The sequence below is a fragment of the Lepidochelys kempii genome, chromosome 21 (genome assembly GCF_965140265.1).
Source record: "Lepidochelys kempii isolate rLepKem1 chromosome 21, rLepKem1.hap2, whole genome shotgun sequence".
Lineage (NCBI taxonomy): Eukaryota > Metazoa > Chordata > Testudines > Cheloniidae > Lepidochelys > Lepidochelys kempii.
In genome coordinates, this window is record NC_133276.1 from 155,699 (window position 1) to 171,510 (window position 15,812).

The 15,812-nt window shown below is 51.4% G+C and overlaps 1 long non-coding RNA gene across 2 annotated transcripts; it reads right to left on the reverse strand.

Moving 5' to 3' along the window:
• Nucleotides 1-1,492: 1,492 nt before the first annotated feature.
• Nucleotides 1,493-12,584, reverse strand: LOC140901246 (uncharacterized). 2 transcript variants are annotated; one of them, XR_012155811.1, is made up of 3 exons: nucleotides 12,424-12,584; nucleotides 8,931-9,794; nucleotides 1,493-1,960 (listed from the first exon to the last, which is right to left on the reverse strand). It is a non-coding gene; the product is annotated as an uncharacterized lncRNA (long non-coding RNA). The 2 variants fall into 2 exon arrangements; XR_012155813.1 differs by lacking the exon at nucleotides 12,424-12,584 and having other exon boundaries at nucleotides 8,931-9,071; nucleotides 9,529-10,388.
• Between the last annotated feature and the right edge of the window lie 3,228 nt (nucleotides 12,585-15,812).

A 15,812-nucleotide genomic window follows, 5' to 3' on the forward strand; every position in this document is an offset into this window, starting at 1 on the left:
CCCTCAGCCTCTCCTCATAACTCATGTGTTCCAGTCCTCTAATCATTTTTGTTGCCCTTCGCTGGACTCTCTCCAATTTATCCACATCCTTCTTGAAGTGTGGGGCCCAAAACTGGACACAGTACTCCAGATGAGGCCTCACCAATGTCGAATAGAGGGGAACGATCACGTCCCTCGATCTGCTCGCTATGCCCCTACTTATACATCCCAAAATGCCATTGGCCTTCTTGGCAACAAGGGCACACTGCTGACTCATATCCAGCTTCTCGTCCACTGTCACCCCTAGGTCCTTTTCCGCAGAACTGCTGCCTAGCCATTCGGTCCCTAGTCTGTAGCTGTGCATTGGGTTCTTCCGTCCTAAGTGCAGGACCCTGCACTTATCCTTATTGAACCTCATCAGATTTCTTTTGGCCCAATCCTCCAATTTGTCTAGGTCCTTCTGTATCCTATCCCTCCCCTCCAGCGTATCTACCACTCCTCCCAGTTTAGTATCATCCGCAAATTTGCTGAGAGTGCAATCCACACTATCCTCCAGATCATTTATGAAGATATTGAACAAAACCGGCCCCAGGACCGACCCTTGGGGCACTCCACTCGATACCGGCTGCCAACTAGACATGGAGCCATTGATCACTACCCGTTGAGCCCGACAATCTAGCCAGCTTTCTATCCACCTTATAGTGCATTCATCCAGCCCATACTTCCTTAACTTGCTGACAAGAATACTGTGGGAGACCGTGTCAAAAGCTTTGCTAAAGTCAAGAAACAATACATCCACTGCTTTCCCTTCATCCACAGAACCAGTAATCTCATCATAAAAGGCGATTAGATTAGTCAGGCATGACCTTCCCTTGGTGAATCCATGCTCACCTGGCTGTTCCTGATCACTTTCCTCTCATGCAAGTGCTTCAGGATTGATTCTTTGAGGACCTGCTCCATGATTTTTCCAGGGACTGAGGTGAGGCTGACTGGCCTGTAGTTCCCAGGATCCTCCTTCTTCCCTTTTTAAAAGATTGGCACTACATTAGCCTTTTTCCAGTCATCCGGGACTTCCCCGGTTCGCCACGAGTTTTCAAAGATAATGGCCAATGGTTCTGCAATCACAGCCGCCAATTCCTTCAGCACTCTCGGATGCAACTCGTCCGTCCCCATGGACTTGTGCACGTCCAACTTTTCTAAATAGTCCCTAACCACCTCTATCTCCACAGAGGGCTGGCCATCTCTTCCCCATGTTGTGATGCCCAGCGCAGCAGTTTGGGAGCTGACCTTGTTCGTGAAGACAGAGGCAAAAAAAGCATTGAGTACATTAGCTTTTTCCACATCCTCTGTCACTAGGTTGCCTCCCTCATTCAGTAAGGGGCCCACACATTCCTTGGCTTTCTTCTTGTTGCCAACATACCTGAAGTAACCCTTCTTGTTACTCTTGACATCTCTGGCTAGCTGCAGCTCCAGGTGCGATTTGGCCCTCCTGATAACATTCCTACATGCCCGAGCAATATTTTTATACTCTTCCCTGGTCATATGTCCAACCTTCCACTTCTTGTAAGCTTCTTTTTTATGTTTAAGATCCGCTAGGATTTCACCATTAAGCCAAGCTGGTCGCCTACCATATTTACTATTCTTTCGACTCATTGGGATGGTTTGTCCCTGTAACCTCAACAGGGATTCCTTGAAATACAGCCAGCTCTCCTGGACTCCTTTCCCCTTCAAGTTAGTCCCCCAGGGCATGCGATCTAGTAGCTTCCGTGAGCTGCCGGAAGAAATGTCCCAGAGAGATGCAAAGGCCTTTTCTCAGGGACCCACCCCATGCTGACAAGAGTTTTTGGAGCCCTCCCTCAATACTTAACTTAAGCAGATTTTTATTTGCTCTTCCTCCGTAGATCACTGTCTGGTTTCCATCTCCCTGGATGGTCTCAGCCACAGGTTGGTCATTCTCTCATCTACCCAAAATCAATAGGAACTGAAAAGAGAGAGAGAGAGACCACACTTGTAAGTTCGTCTTCCATTCACCAGTGCTTGCCTTAGACAGACAGACAGACACGTCACCTGGCTCTGCTCACTGGACCCCCTTCTCTATACCTCTCCAGCCTACCCAGGGCCTAAAATGCTCATCTCTCATAAGGAACTATAGCCACCCAGGTCTCTCCACACCCTCAGCCGACGACACCCATGCCTGCCAGGATGCTCTGGTTCTCTGAAGAAAGGAATGACTGAGTACTGAACTGACGAACAATGTGTTCTTCAGTGACTCACACCAAATGACATGGAAGGACAGACCAGAAACTACAGAGCATCTCTACTTGCACACAGGTCACCCTCCTTCACATTTAGTCATGGGGAGGAGGGGGACACTCTCAGACAATTATTAGCCGAAGACACTTCTACTATCTCCCTTCATTGGATATAGGCAGGTGTAGAAAGCTGTGGGGATGCAGACTTGAGTGTCAATAGCTCTGTGCCTAGATGGGTCATGTTAGCTATAGACTTACAGGTGGAGGGGGGTGGAAGGAAGTGACTTATTGTTGTTGCTGTCTCTAGACTAGTGGATGCAATCTAGAGCTGATGGGACTTGTCTGCTTCCCTGAAATTATGTATTATGTGCTTGGTTAGTCAGAGCCCTCTGAGAGCAGTGAGAGGCCATTTAAAGGGAGCGGATTTCTGTGTGTGGGCCCTTGCAGGGGGAGGTGGCAGAGGCCTTCCACCTGTGGTGTAATGGATCGGTTCCGTGGCTGCCTCTTGATCCTCAGGGACCAGGTCCTCATGAGCACTGGGTGTAGCCTCCACAGGCGGATGTGGGGCTGGGTCCAGGGGCTGAGAGTTGCCTCTGGGAGGCGAGATCCTGAATGGGAAGACGGAAGAACGCCAGGAGGGGCACCCTGGGCCTGATGGTATGCCCAAGGGGTCCAGAATTGCCACTGGGGTGCTGATACGTCCTGCCTTAGGCTCCACAGCCTTGATCTGGGTGCCTCAGACATCCCCGATGCCCTGCCTGATTGAGGGCGATCAAGAAGAACGGCCCGGGGGGGGGGGGAGAGGGGGCAGTGTGGGACTGCACAAGGGAGGCATCATCCTCCGACAGACGGGATGGGTGCTGTGAACGGTAGCGGGGTCTCAATGTTTATCTGTACCGCGGTGCAGGATGGTGTCGCTGTGGGGAGAGACTGTGGTGCGTGAAGTAGAGCGGTGCTGCAACGTGTAGCGGCGCCGGGATAAGGACTGGTGCCTCGATGTAGAGCAGTGCTGCAATTGAGGACAGTGTCGAAGCATGTGCCAGGAGTGGAAGCGGTGTCATGAGCGGGAATGGCGCTGCGTTGGGGAGCAGTGCCACAAGGTAGAGCGGTGCCAGGATGGGGTGCAGTGCCGTTATGTAGAGTGGTGTCGGTCCGTCGGGCGACGCCTGGAAGCTGCAGGCTGAGGCCCATGCTGAGAGCGCCGCGAGGTCACAGAGTGGAACCATGGCTTATCTGCGGACGAACACTTCGAGTGGGAGTGGCTCCGAGGGTCGGGGCTGCAAGACCAATGCCACAAGTCGGACTAGCGCAGGGCACAGGTGTGATGCCAGGACTCCGAGCGGCGCGGAGATCCTGGTTGGGGGGCAGACAGGCTGAACACGATCAGCTTGCCCCGTATGGTGCCGTGCCTCGAGGGAGTTGAGTCCTCGTAGTTGGAGACCTGGGCGCTGCTATCTCAATGAGCCCCCTAGCGGCTTTGAAGGTGTCTGGAGTCGAAGGCATCATGACCTCCCCCACATGCAGCCACGGTGAGTCCAGGAGCGCGGGTCTTCCTGGGGAGAGGGGCCCACGATGACTGTGCCCAGCCCGAGGGTCTGTCAGCCATAGGCCTGTTCCCTGCACTGTCCCCTTCCAGGGGTGCAGTGTCCGTGGCAGGCAGAAAAATCTCATTTTATGAGTGTCCCAATTTAAAATAAAGATTTCACGGAAGTCAAAACTCCAACTCCTCCCACCCCTGGACCCAGTGATGGGAAATTGTGGTGTAGCAAATGTGGCAGGACAGCCCCCGCCTTCCCCTCCCAAAAGTCTAGATGTCAGTAACTCCTAGTAGTAGGAAATTGGGACATTGAGCAGTTTGTGATGCTACAGCCCCGTCCCAGCTTTGCCCACCCCATTGAGACAGTTTTGTGCCCTGCAGGTAGTCACTATGGTGTAACAGTGCCATGGTGCTACAGAGAAGATGGTGGCACATTTCCCAGTCCTAAGACACCAGGGTGTCTCTGTGCTTCTTAGGCTGCTCTGTGAACATGATGTGAGGAGGTTTGAGGGACCACCCTGGCCAGGGTCTTGCTGCCCAAGGAAGGTGAGACCTGCAGCAGGCTTTGGAGCAGGCGGTTCAGCAGCTGGGAAACCGCATGCTTGTACATCCCTGAGCAGCAGGTTGAGCACTGCATGTAGCACACGTATGGTGTGCAAGGCCAGGTTCTGCTGGGTGGATGTTGCAGGAAACAGGGGCCCAGAGGTGACAGAACCAGCAGCCATGAGCTGAATCCACCAAACTAGCAGCCTGTGACATCACCATCCATCCCTTCAGCCCTCTGTCCAACCCTTCAGTCCAACCCCCTGTATGTTATATACATCCCTCCATCCACATTCCTGACACACTCATCTCCATATGCATCCCTCTGTCTCTGATTGTCCATGCAATGCTCAGCACAATGAGACTTGGACCCTGAGCGAGGCTTTTGGGTGCTGCAGTAATGGAGCTGGGGGTGATAATATAGGTCTGGGCAGCACTAGTCCCAGCAGCACTTCTTCTAAGCCCAAACTCTCTACAAAGATGGGGGGTGGGAGGAGCGGCCCACTGAGCCTGGCAGGCAGTACACATCCTTCCCAGTACGGCAGAGACCATGCCCATGAGCAGATAGATCCTGCTCAGCCCCACGGGACACTGAAAGGACGCAGGGGAAGAGGGTGCATGCAACTGAGCATGGGAGCCTGCGGGGTCATTAGCCAGTACTTGGTTCTGTTGAAGGCTCTCCACATGATGTCCGCTTTCTCTGCCTTGGGTCTCCATGAGGAGTAGGGGCAGGCACCAGGTGTACAAGCATTTGGGGGTTCAGTGTCTGGGAGGGGTTTTGGGGAAGGATGCAGACACCTACACCTGGGCGGTAGGGGGGAGTTTCAGGGGGATTAGACAACAAACACACCCATACTGGGTCATACCAATGGTCCGTCTAGTCCAGTATTCCTGTCTATCATAGTGGCCAGTGCCAGACGCTTCTGGCAGTTGAAGGTTTAGGGACACTCCAAAGCATGAGGTTGCATCTCTGACCATCTTGTCTGAGAGCCGTTGATAGACCTATTCTCCAGGAATTTACCTAATTCTTTTTGAACCCAGTTATACTTTTGGCCTTCACAACATCCCCTGGCAATGAGCTCCACAGGTTGACTGTGTTGTGTGAAGAAGTACTTCCTTTAGCTTCATTTAAACCTGCTGCCTATTAATTTCATTGGGTGGCCCCCTGGTACTTATGTTACGAGAGGGGTAAAGAACACTTCCTTATTCACTTTCTCCCCACCATTGCTGATTTCATGGACCTCTGTCATAATCCCCCTTAATCATCTCTTTTCAAAGCTGACCAGTCCCAGTCTTTTTAATCTTTCCTCCTATGGAAGTGGTTCCAATGGTTCTGGTTGACGCCCTTCTCTGCACCTTTTCCAATGCTAATATATCTTTTGTGAGATGGGGTAACTAGAACTGTATGCAGTATTCAAGGTGTGGGCATATCAAAGATTTACATAGTGGCCTTATGGTATTTTCTGTTTTATTATTTTTCCCTTTCCTAATAGCTCCTAACATTCTGTTGGCTTTTCTGTGCTGCTGCACATTGAACAGCTGTTTGCAAGGAACTATCCACTATGACTCCAAGATTTTTTTCTTGCATGGGAACAGCTAATCAACACTGAACTTTATCTGTCATTTTGTTGCCCAGTCATCCAGTTTTCTGAGGTCCCTTTGTAACTCTTCGCTGTCAACTTTTTCAAGATAGTTAAGTCTCTTTCCAAAAGTTGATAGGTTGTGAGCAAGAACTGCTATGATGGGGCATAGTGGGAGAGTCCCTCTCTGTGATAATATATAGATCTCTTATAGAGCTGACTATACAAAAGTAGAGTTGGCTAGGCCAAAAAAGAATTTGAAAAGCAACTTGCAAAAGACAGAAAAACTAACTGCAAAATTATTTTAAGTACATCAGAAGCAGGAAGCCTGACAAACAATCAGCGGGGCTACTGGATGATCAAGGTGCTAAAGGAGCACTCCAGGAAGACAAGACCATTGCAGAGAAGCTAATTGAATTATTTGCATTGGTCTTCACTGCAGAGGATGTGATTCCCTCATCTGAGCCATTCCTGCTAGGTGACAAATCTGAACAACTATCCCAGACTGAGGTGTCCATAGAGGATGTTTTGGAACAAATTGATTAAATAGTAATAAGTCACCAGGATGTGAGGGTATTCACCCAAGAGTTCTGAAGGAACTCGTATACAAAATTGCATAACTACTAACTGTGGTATGTAACGGAAGGCCCTCATGTACTTTTTGGACTGCCACTGCACAGTGATCTAACAGAAGGTTAGGAACCATTAGTAAAGTAAACAAGACAGAAAATATCATAATGCAACTATATGAATCCATGGTACACCCACACACTGATTACTGCGGGCAGTTTTGGTCGCCCTATCTCAAAACAGATGTATTAGAATTGGAAAAGGTGCAGAGAAGGGCAACAGCAATGATTATGGGTATGAAAAAACTTCCATAGGAGGAGAGATTAAAAATACTGGCACTGTTCAATTTAGAAAAGAGATGACTAAGAGTGATATGAGAGAGGTCTATACAATCATGAATAGCATGGAGGAAGTGAATAAGGAGTGGCTAGACTCTATAGTCCACCAATGCAAACTTTTTTTGGTTTTGAGTTTTTTGAACACCTACAAACACAACTACATCGTTACTCCCTGGAGAAAGCCTGCAACTGTGATGTGTTTGTTTCCCCATTTGTAAAATGTGGAGGATTATATCTTCTTTCCATTCAATTTCTGCATGAAAAACCCTCCGGAGCAGCTCACGTAGCCTGACTGACGTTATATAATGACCGCGCATTGGGGCAGTGAATGTCACTCCGCACACTTTCAAGGCTACTGCTCTTGCTACTCTTAAAAGCATCAAACACTAATTTAGTAACATTTCACGGGAAAACTTGTTTATACTGCAGTCTTTATAAACTGGAGTTTTTAAAAATGAGCTTGAAGAGAAAGTCGAACTCTGAAGCAAAGGTCTGTCCTTTATGTAACTGAGTCCATGGAGGGACTGGCCCATATCCTGCAGACACTTATGCATGTGCGTAACATTAGATGCATATCCTTTGAACATTTGCAGGCATAGACCCATCCCCAGCAATTACAGTAGAACCTCAGCGTTACAAATACCCCAGGAATAACTCTGAACAAAATGTTATGGCTGTTCTTTCGACTGAACATAGATTGAATACAACTTTAAAACTTTACTATGCAGAAGAAAAATGCTGCTTTTAACCATCTTAGTTTAAACGAAAACAAGCACAGAAACAGTTTCCTTACCTTTTCAAATCTTTTTTTAAAGCTTTCCCTTTTTTAAAAATCATTTACGTTTAATACACTACTGTACTCTATTTGCTTTTTTTTTTTTAAATAATCTCTGCTGCTGCTGATTACATATTTCCTGTTCCAAATGAGGTGTGTGTTTGACGTGTCGGTATGTAACTCTGGTGTTCGTAACTCTAGAGGTTCTACACACAAAATTCACTTAAAGTCAAGTATTCATTAAGCTAATTTTTCCTACTGGGGACTAGGCTGCTGCAACAGGGATGGGATGGGAGAAGCCTGGGTAACTCTAGGGAACAAATTTTTAGGCCTGACTAGGGTCATTGCAAAAGCAAAAAAGTTACCAAAAAAAAAAACAAAAACACACCCTACTGATCAATCACGGAACACACATCCAGCTGCACCAAGCAGTGCCCAGGTCACCACAATCTAGAAACACAGGCAAGAGAAGACAACTCCTCCCATGGGGAGCTGCACTAGAAATACACATTAGAATTTGCCAAGGAAGATCAGCAGCTCTCAAGATGGAGAAATCCTCCACCTGCCCCCAGAGCTAGTTGGGAACCTTTTATTGGAAATTAGCCCCAGCCAAAGGGAAGTACTCTCTAAAATCATCAGGGCTGTCACCACAGCCATTAGGAGACAAACACTTATCTTAGTGACAAGAACAGCTGCTTTGCTCCCCGCTGGTCTTGCCTGGCATCTGTCTTGAGGCCAGGCTAGTTTTGCTCTCTACCTCAGGACGGAGCTGAACTAATCCTCCACAAGTGTTCCCTTGCAGAAAACACAGCCCAAGAAAAACTTAGTGGCAGAGACAGCAATGGTATTTATCTCTGGCTCTTGCTATTCCAGAGGGATTTTTCCTACACTCCTCAAGACAGTAATGGCTAACTGAAGAGGTACCTGGCTGCTCTTGCACCCAAAGCAATCACACTGCACAGCAGACTACTGTCCCTTCCCCTTGCCTTTATCCCAAAGAGGTCTGTACCTAACCAGAATGCTCACGTCTTCTGAAGGAAGCTAGTCAGTACAGACAAGGAGCAGAGTGCAGTGACCAGTTATTCACACCCAGTGATGTGGAAGGAAGAGAGTTGAGGCCTGAGCCTCCTGGTTACAGGCAATTTACCTTCCTGGAAGATAACCATAATTCAGGAAAAACTAATACTTTCCCTTCCCGGGGCCCTGACAACTCCCTTAGTGGGAAACCGGGACTCCACCAACCTTCATGTGCCCCAGTTAGATTCAAGGACTTTTTTCTCATGGACCCACCCTATGCTAACATAACACGTTTCTCTCCATAGACAAGAGTGTTTAAAGCGCTCTTTCAATACTTACCTTAAGTAAATTTCTATTTGCACCTACTGCACAGCTCACCGTCTGGTTTCCATTCCGCTGAATGGTCTCAGAGTGGCTGCTCCTTCTCCTGGTCTCTCCTCCAGGTTGGCCTCTCTCTCATCTGCCCAACGCCATTAGGAACTGAAAAGAGAACGCAGGCCAGCACTGGGGCATGGAGGACAGACATGGGCAGTCGGGTCACTGGTTTCTGCTTCCTGGAGCCCCCTTCCCTAGTCCCCACCAGCCTAGCCAGCACTTGAAGTGATCAGCCCTGGTAAGGGACAACAGTCCTGCAGGTCTCTCCCTACCCCTATCCCATCCCATGCCTGGCCAGGATGCTCAGGTCCTCTGAAGGAACAGAAGATGGTTTTCTTTGGCTGTACTCGATATTTTGTCCAGTGACTCACACCAGTGACTTGGAAGGACAGACCAGGAATGACAGAGTGTCCCTAGTTGCAGGCAGGTTTTCCTTCTTCACATTCAATCTTGGGGAGCAGGGTGATGCTCCTAGCCCATTAACAGCCAAATGCAGGGCTCCAACCTCCCCAGGACCCATCCCTTGCAAAGAAGAAGCAGCTCTCTGCTCTCAGGGAGGCACCTTGCTACTCAGACACTTGATAGAGAGACATCATTTCAGCAAAATACACAGCTGCTCCTCCTCCATCACCAGACAGAACTCTTGGGCTCCTCAGCTCCCGCCGAGTGGGATGTCCAGGCTGCTCAGGTCCTCATCTGGCTGGGCTGCTCTACTGGCCTGGACAAGTTCTCCGCAAGCACAGCAAATAAGCCAACAGCCATCGCTGCCCAAACCTGTGCCAGGGTGTGAGCTTCTGTCTTCTCTGTCTCAACTGCGCTAGAGCAGACCTATATTAAGAGAGAGAGTCAACAATGATTAAAGCTAAGATTATATCACGGAGGTCACAGAATCAAAGAATTCGTGACTTCCAGAGATCTCAGTGACATTTTCCACCTCAGCCCTGGGGCAGCAACACTGGAACTGTCAGCCAGTGGGGGCCCCGTAGTTATCAGCCACCACTGGCAGCAGGGGTCCCCTGCAGCTCCCAGCAGCCATGGGTGGCAGGAGAGCTCCCCCAGGCCCATGCCACAACAGATGGACTGCACAGCTCCCAGCTACTGTGAGCAGCGGGGGCCCCCCAGAACTCCCAGCTGCAGTGGGCAGACCCCAGAGCTCCCAGGCACCATATGTGAGAGGGGGACCCTGGAGCTCCCAGCTGCCACAGGCAGCCCCCAGTCGCTGCAGGCAGGTGGGGGACCCTATAGGTCCCAGCCACCATGGGAAGAACCTGGAATTCCCAGCAGCCACAGGTGACAGGAGGACCCCATAGACCTATGCCATTTTAGATGCACCCCTGTAGCTCCCAGCTGCTGCATGTGACAGAGGGACCCCAAATGTAGGGGGGCACAGCTTCCAGCTGCCACAGCCGCTGCAGGCAGACTCTGGAGTTCCACAGCCCCGTGCCATTGCAGATGGACCCTGTAGCTCCCAGCCACCACAGGTGGACCCCAGAACTCCCATTTGCCACATGTGGCAGAGGGACCCAGGAGCGCCCAGCCATTGTGGGCGGAGGCAGGGCCCCACAACTCCCAGCCACTGCAGGGGAACCCCACAGCTCCCACAGGCAGACCCTGGAGCTCCCAGCGCCATGGGCGGCAGGACAGCCCTCACAGGTCCACACCACTGCATATGGACCCTGCAGCTCCCAGCTGCTGCATGTGGACCCAGGAGTTCCAAACAGCCATTGATGGTGTGGGGACCCCACAGACCCGCATAATTACAAATAGACCCCACAGCTTCGCAGACCCTGGAGCTCCCAGCAGCCATAGGTGGTGGGGGAGCTCCCACAGGCCCCTGCCACCGCAGATGGACCCTGCAGCTCCCAGCTGCTGCAAGCAGACCTGAGAGCTCTCTGCCACCATGGGTGGACACCAGAGCTCCCAGCCTCCACAGGCAGCCTTCAGCCACTGCAGGCAACAAAGGGAACCCCCAGCTCCCAACCACTGCAGGCAGATCCTGGAGTTCCCAGTCACCGTGGGCGGCAGGGTAAGCCGCAGCCTCATGCCATTGCAGATGGACTCCGCAGCTCCCAGCCACCACGGTTGGACACCAGAGTTCCCAGCTGAGCAATGTTGTGAAGGCCAAGACTATAATAGGGTTCAAAAAAGAACTAGATAAATTAATGGAGGCTAGGTCCACCAATGGCTATTAGCCAGGATGGGCAGGGATGCTGTCCCTAGCCTGTTTGCCAGAAGCTTGAATGAATTGTTTGAATGAGCGACAGGGAATGGCTCACCTGATGATTACCCATTTTGTTCATTCCCTCTGGGTCACCTGGCATTGGCCACTGTCAGATATTGGGATAGGATATTGGGACAGATGGATCTCTGGTCTGATCCAGTATGGCCGTTCTCATGTTCTTAGGAACCCAGGAATTCCCGGACATCATGGGCAACAGGGGGACCCCACACCTCCCAGCTATCACCGGCAGACCCTGCAGCTCCCAGAAGCCACGAAGGACTCTGGAGCCACAGCCACGGGTGATGGGGGGAACACAGGAGCCACGAGAGAAGTGGTAGATGCCTCCTGCTTCCCCATTTTGTCAGTTATTTTTAGTAAAAGTCAGGGACAGGTCAGCGCTTCCATCAATTTTTGTTTAATGTCCATGACTTTTATCAAAAATAACCATGACAAAAATCTTAGCCTTAACTATGATGGGTCAACTTTAACCCTCTTCCCCAATACTTTTGCCCCCTGTAGCAAACATTACCCTTCCCCCCTCTCTAGGGTGCTACTGACACTAAAACGATCTAAACCCCCCTACTTATCAATCGCTATTGCTTGGCACCCCATTGCCACCCGTACTTCTATGCTGCTGATGGCCAAACCCTCCCCCCAAAATCTAAACCCCAAACCCCAAGATTTAACCCACCCTACACCCAGAACCCAACCTGAACCAATAATTGCTAACCCAGAACCCTATAACCTGGTCCCCAACCCTAACCCCCTTAACCAAAACCGCAGCCCCATCCTCACCCCCACCCTAACCTCTAGCTCTGAGCCCCGCCCCCCTAGGCCTCTCACCCAGAGCCCAGCTCCCCACTCCCGCCGCGCAACAACAGCGCAAGCCTCAGGCCGCCCGCGTACAGCGCCTTCGCTCACACGCACGGAACAGATTCTGCAGCTACGAACATCCCCCCACGCACCCGCCGCGACGCACGGAGTCCGGTCCGTCCGGTCCGGCCCCGCCCCGCCCCGCCCGCGGACCTGCGGCTGACTCGCTGCCCGCAGGATCCTCGCGCCCCAGCCTGGCGATTTCCCGCCTTCCGCTCAGCGACTCCAAACTGTCCCGCGTCTTCGAGACGTTTCTAAGCCGCGGCACCTGCGGAGATCTCCGCCCCCAGGCGGTGACAGCCCATTGGCTGCCAGCTCCAGAAAACGTCACCTAGTGACAGCCCATTGGCTCTCAGAAAACACCTGCGCGCGCAAGCGGGCGCGACCAGCGAACATCCCCAGGGGCTGCGGCTTTTCGCCCGGCAGGACGGCAGCGCCCGCTGCTGTGGTCTCCGCTCCTCCGCCCAAGCAGCCGGAATCAGCGCCGCTCGGCCTCGAGCGGCTTCTCGCGGGCGTGCACCGAGCTCCGACTGCACAAGGCCCTGACGGCTCCGCCCACCATTGCTTTCAGAAAACGTCACCTAGCGACGGCCCAATGGGAGATTAGCTGTGTCTGAAAACGTCACTTAGTGAGGGCCCTATGGGAGATCAGCTTTCAGAAAACCTCACCTCACTACGCCCAATGGGAGATCAGCTCTTTTAGAAAACGTCACGTCACTAGGCCCAGTGGGAGAGCAGCTGTCAGAAAACGCGGGGCAGGCCCGAAGCGCGGCGCTTCCCAAGTCGCGAGACAGCGAGCGCCCCGCCCCCGTCGTGTAGCGGCTCTCCTCGCAATCACCAGCACGCGCTAACCGGCCCCACGCTGCCTTCCAGGCCAGGCACCGCCTCGCGCCCCAACGGCTCCCTGCTCGTTCCCCACGGCCGCTGTCAAGACAGCGCGCGTGATAACACGCCTCAGCCCACGAAGGGCCCCCGAAAGGCAGCGATCTAGTTTCAAAACCGCCGAGAAAACATAACCGTGCCAAAGCACCCACCCGTGCAACAGTCCTCCGAGGGCTCGCCCCGCTGCCCGGCCGCTGCCCGGCGCGCCTTCCCTACGGGCAACAGCCTTCCACGTGAGGGTGACCACACACCTAGTCAGCCGCAGTTCTGCCCAGGCAGGCTCCCAATAAGCCACACTAAAAATACGGGTCCCAACGCCAAAATTTACTCAAGTTTTACCCCAATGTCCCCAAACGGCCAGATTTTAATATGCAAATAAGATACTGCCTTGCTCAGTCAACTCTCTCTGCCCTTCGGTGGAGCCTGCCCCCAGAGAACAACCTTGATATTTAAATTAGCTAGTCCGTCGCTCGGTCAATTCCCTCTGCTCTCCAGCAGGTGACGTCGCAGAGCTCCCAGCTCGCTCACTTACCTTTCTCCCATCAGCTTCAGGCCTTATTGGGACCCAGAAAGTGGGCAGGCAAAGCCCGCCCACTGCTAAAGGATCCCCCCCCCCAGCCTAAGGGGTGGGGGGTCCACAGGACCTGGAAAACCAAGTAATTACGGGGGACAACTAATGAAATAACAGGGACGGGAGTGCGGTCAAAGGGTCAAACGAAGGGAACCGGACGGGGACACCGAGCAGAGGACCCCGGACAGCGCCCACTGCTCCTCAAAGGCGTCAAGGGAGTCAGTGGACGCTGTCCAATGGAACTCTGCCCGGAGACATGAACGGACGGAGGATTGGAAATAGGCCCCACAGTCACAGGAGATTCCATCGGCCAACCTCCTCACCCTGGTTTTGTAGATGGCCACTTTAGCCAGGGCCAGGAGGAGGTTGACTAGGAGGTCCCGCGACTTAGTGGGGCCATGGACAGGGAGTGCATAGATAAGGAGGTGAGGGGAAAAGTGCAACCAAAACCTTAACAAAATATTCGTGAGGAGCCAGAATAGGGGCTGCAACCTGGCGCACTCCAGGTAGACGTGTGCCAGGGTATCAGCTTCAGGCCCCAGGGTTTATAAATGCATAAACCGTGTGGGATTCTAGCAGAAGAATATCACTTATTCAGTTGGGTTAGCGGTTGAGGAATGTGAGCTGCTCTGAGGGGACATACTTGCATACGTGGGCTAGTATTGCAAAGATACCATTCGAATTTCTGTGAGACAATTTTAAGGGTAATTTATATTTGGTAAAAACCTTATTTAGTGAAAGAAATACCGGAGTGACAGCACGGTTACTCGGGCTACAAAAATGCTTTCCCCCCTGGGTGAAACAAGAAGTTCGAATTAGAAAACTACATAGCTTGTTCCAATGTCGGTACAGGTTTAATTTAGCTTACGTGCAGGTTTGTTTAAGGCTGACTGTTTTGGTTTATTGGTTTGGTTTCGGTTTTTTTTAGTTGAATTGGAGCTTTTAATTGATGTTTGCTGGATTGGAATGTCTGACATGCAATATCAGTTTTGACACAGTTCTGCATATTTTTATACAGATTTGACCAATATTCAACTATTCAATTGCTTTATAGGTGATTTTAATAGGAGGGCTTATTTATTTTGTTATTTTATCATCCTGTAGTAGCACTCTTTTTTGATAATTTATGACATTTGTTAATTTTTGTTTTTAAAAACAAAATAGTTTTTATTAATGTTTGGGTTTTAAATTAATCATTGGGTTCAGTTTCATATTTTGGTTTCTGATGGGATATTTACGAGGATTTCGGATTTAATACTAAAATTTGGACAGATTTAGATTATTTATATGGACTTGGACTAAATCCTGTTTACTATTTTATTTTAATAAAGGTTATATTGCTGTAAACCCTGGCCACGGGGGAGAGGAGATGAGCCTAGCCTTTAACTAAGGAGCAGAAGCATGGGCCGCATGAGGGGTGGAGCCAGGTGATGAGGGGGGCACAGCCCCTCAATTTTTTTATCTAGCCCACCTCACTGGTCACTGGGTGTGACTGCTGCTCCAAGGGCGACATACTCTCTGCATTACCCTGACTGGCCACCGGGTGTCACTGCTACTTCATGGGAGATACAGTCTGTGCATTACCCTGACTGGCCACTGGGCGTCACTGCTGCTCCAAGGGAAAGACCTTCTGTGCATTACCTCAGCTGGTCACCAGGTGTCACTGCTATGCCAAGGGAAACATGCTCTGTGCATTACCGTGACTGGCAACTGGATGACACTGCTCCTCCATGGGACCCCCCCCGTCGGTGCATTACCCCAACTGGCCACCTGGAGTCACTGCTGCTCCACGGGAAACACAACCTGTGCATTACCCTGACTGGCCACCGGGCGCCACTGCTGCTCCAAGAGTGACATAGTGTCTGCATTACCCTGACTGACCACCGGGTGTCACTGCTGCTTCATGGGAGATACACTCTGTGCATTACCCTGACTGGCCACTGGGTGTCACTGCTGCTCCAAGGGACTCACCTTCTGTGCACTACCCCAGTTGGCCATCGGGTGTCACTGCTGCTTCATGGGAGATACAGTCTGTGCATTACCCTGACTGGCCACTGGGGGTCACTGCTGCTCCAAGGGAAAGACCTTCTGTGCATTAGCTCAACTGGCTACTGGGTGACACTGCTCCACCATGGAAGACCCCTCCCCCCCACTCGCCGCATTACCCCAGCTGGCCACCTGGTGTCACTGCGCCTCCATGAGAAACACAATTTGTGTATTATTCTGACTGGCCATCAGGTGTCACTGCTGCGTCATGGGAGATACACTCTGTGCATTACCCCAGCTGGCCAGCAGGTGT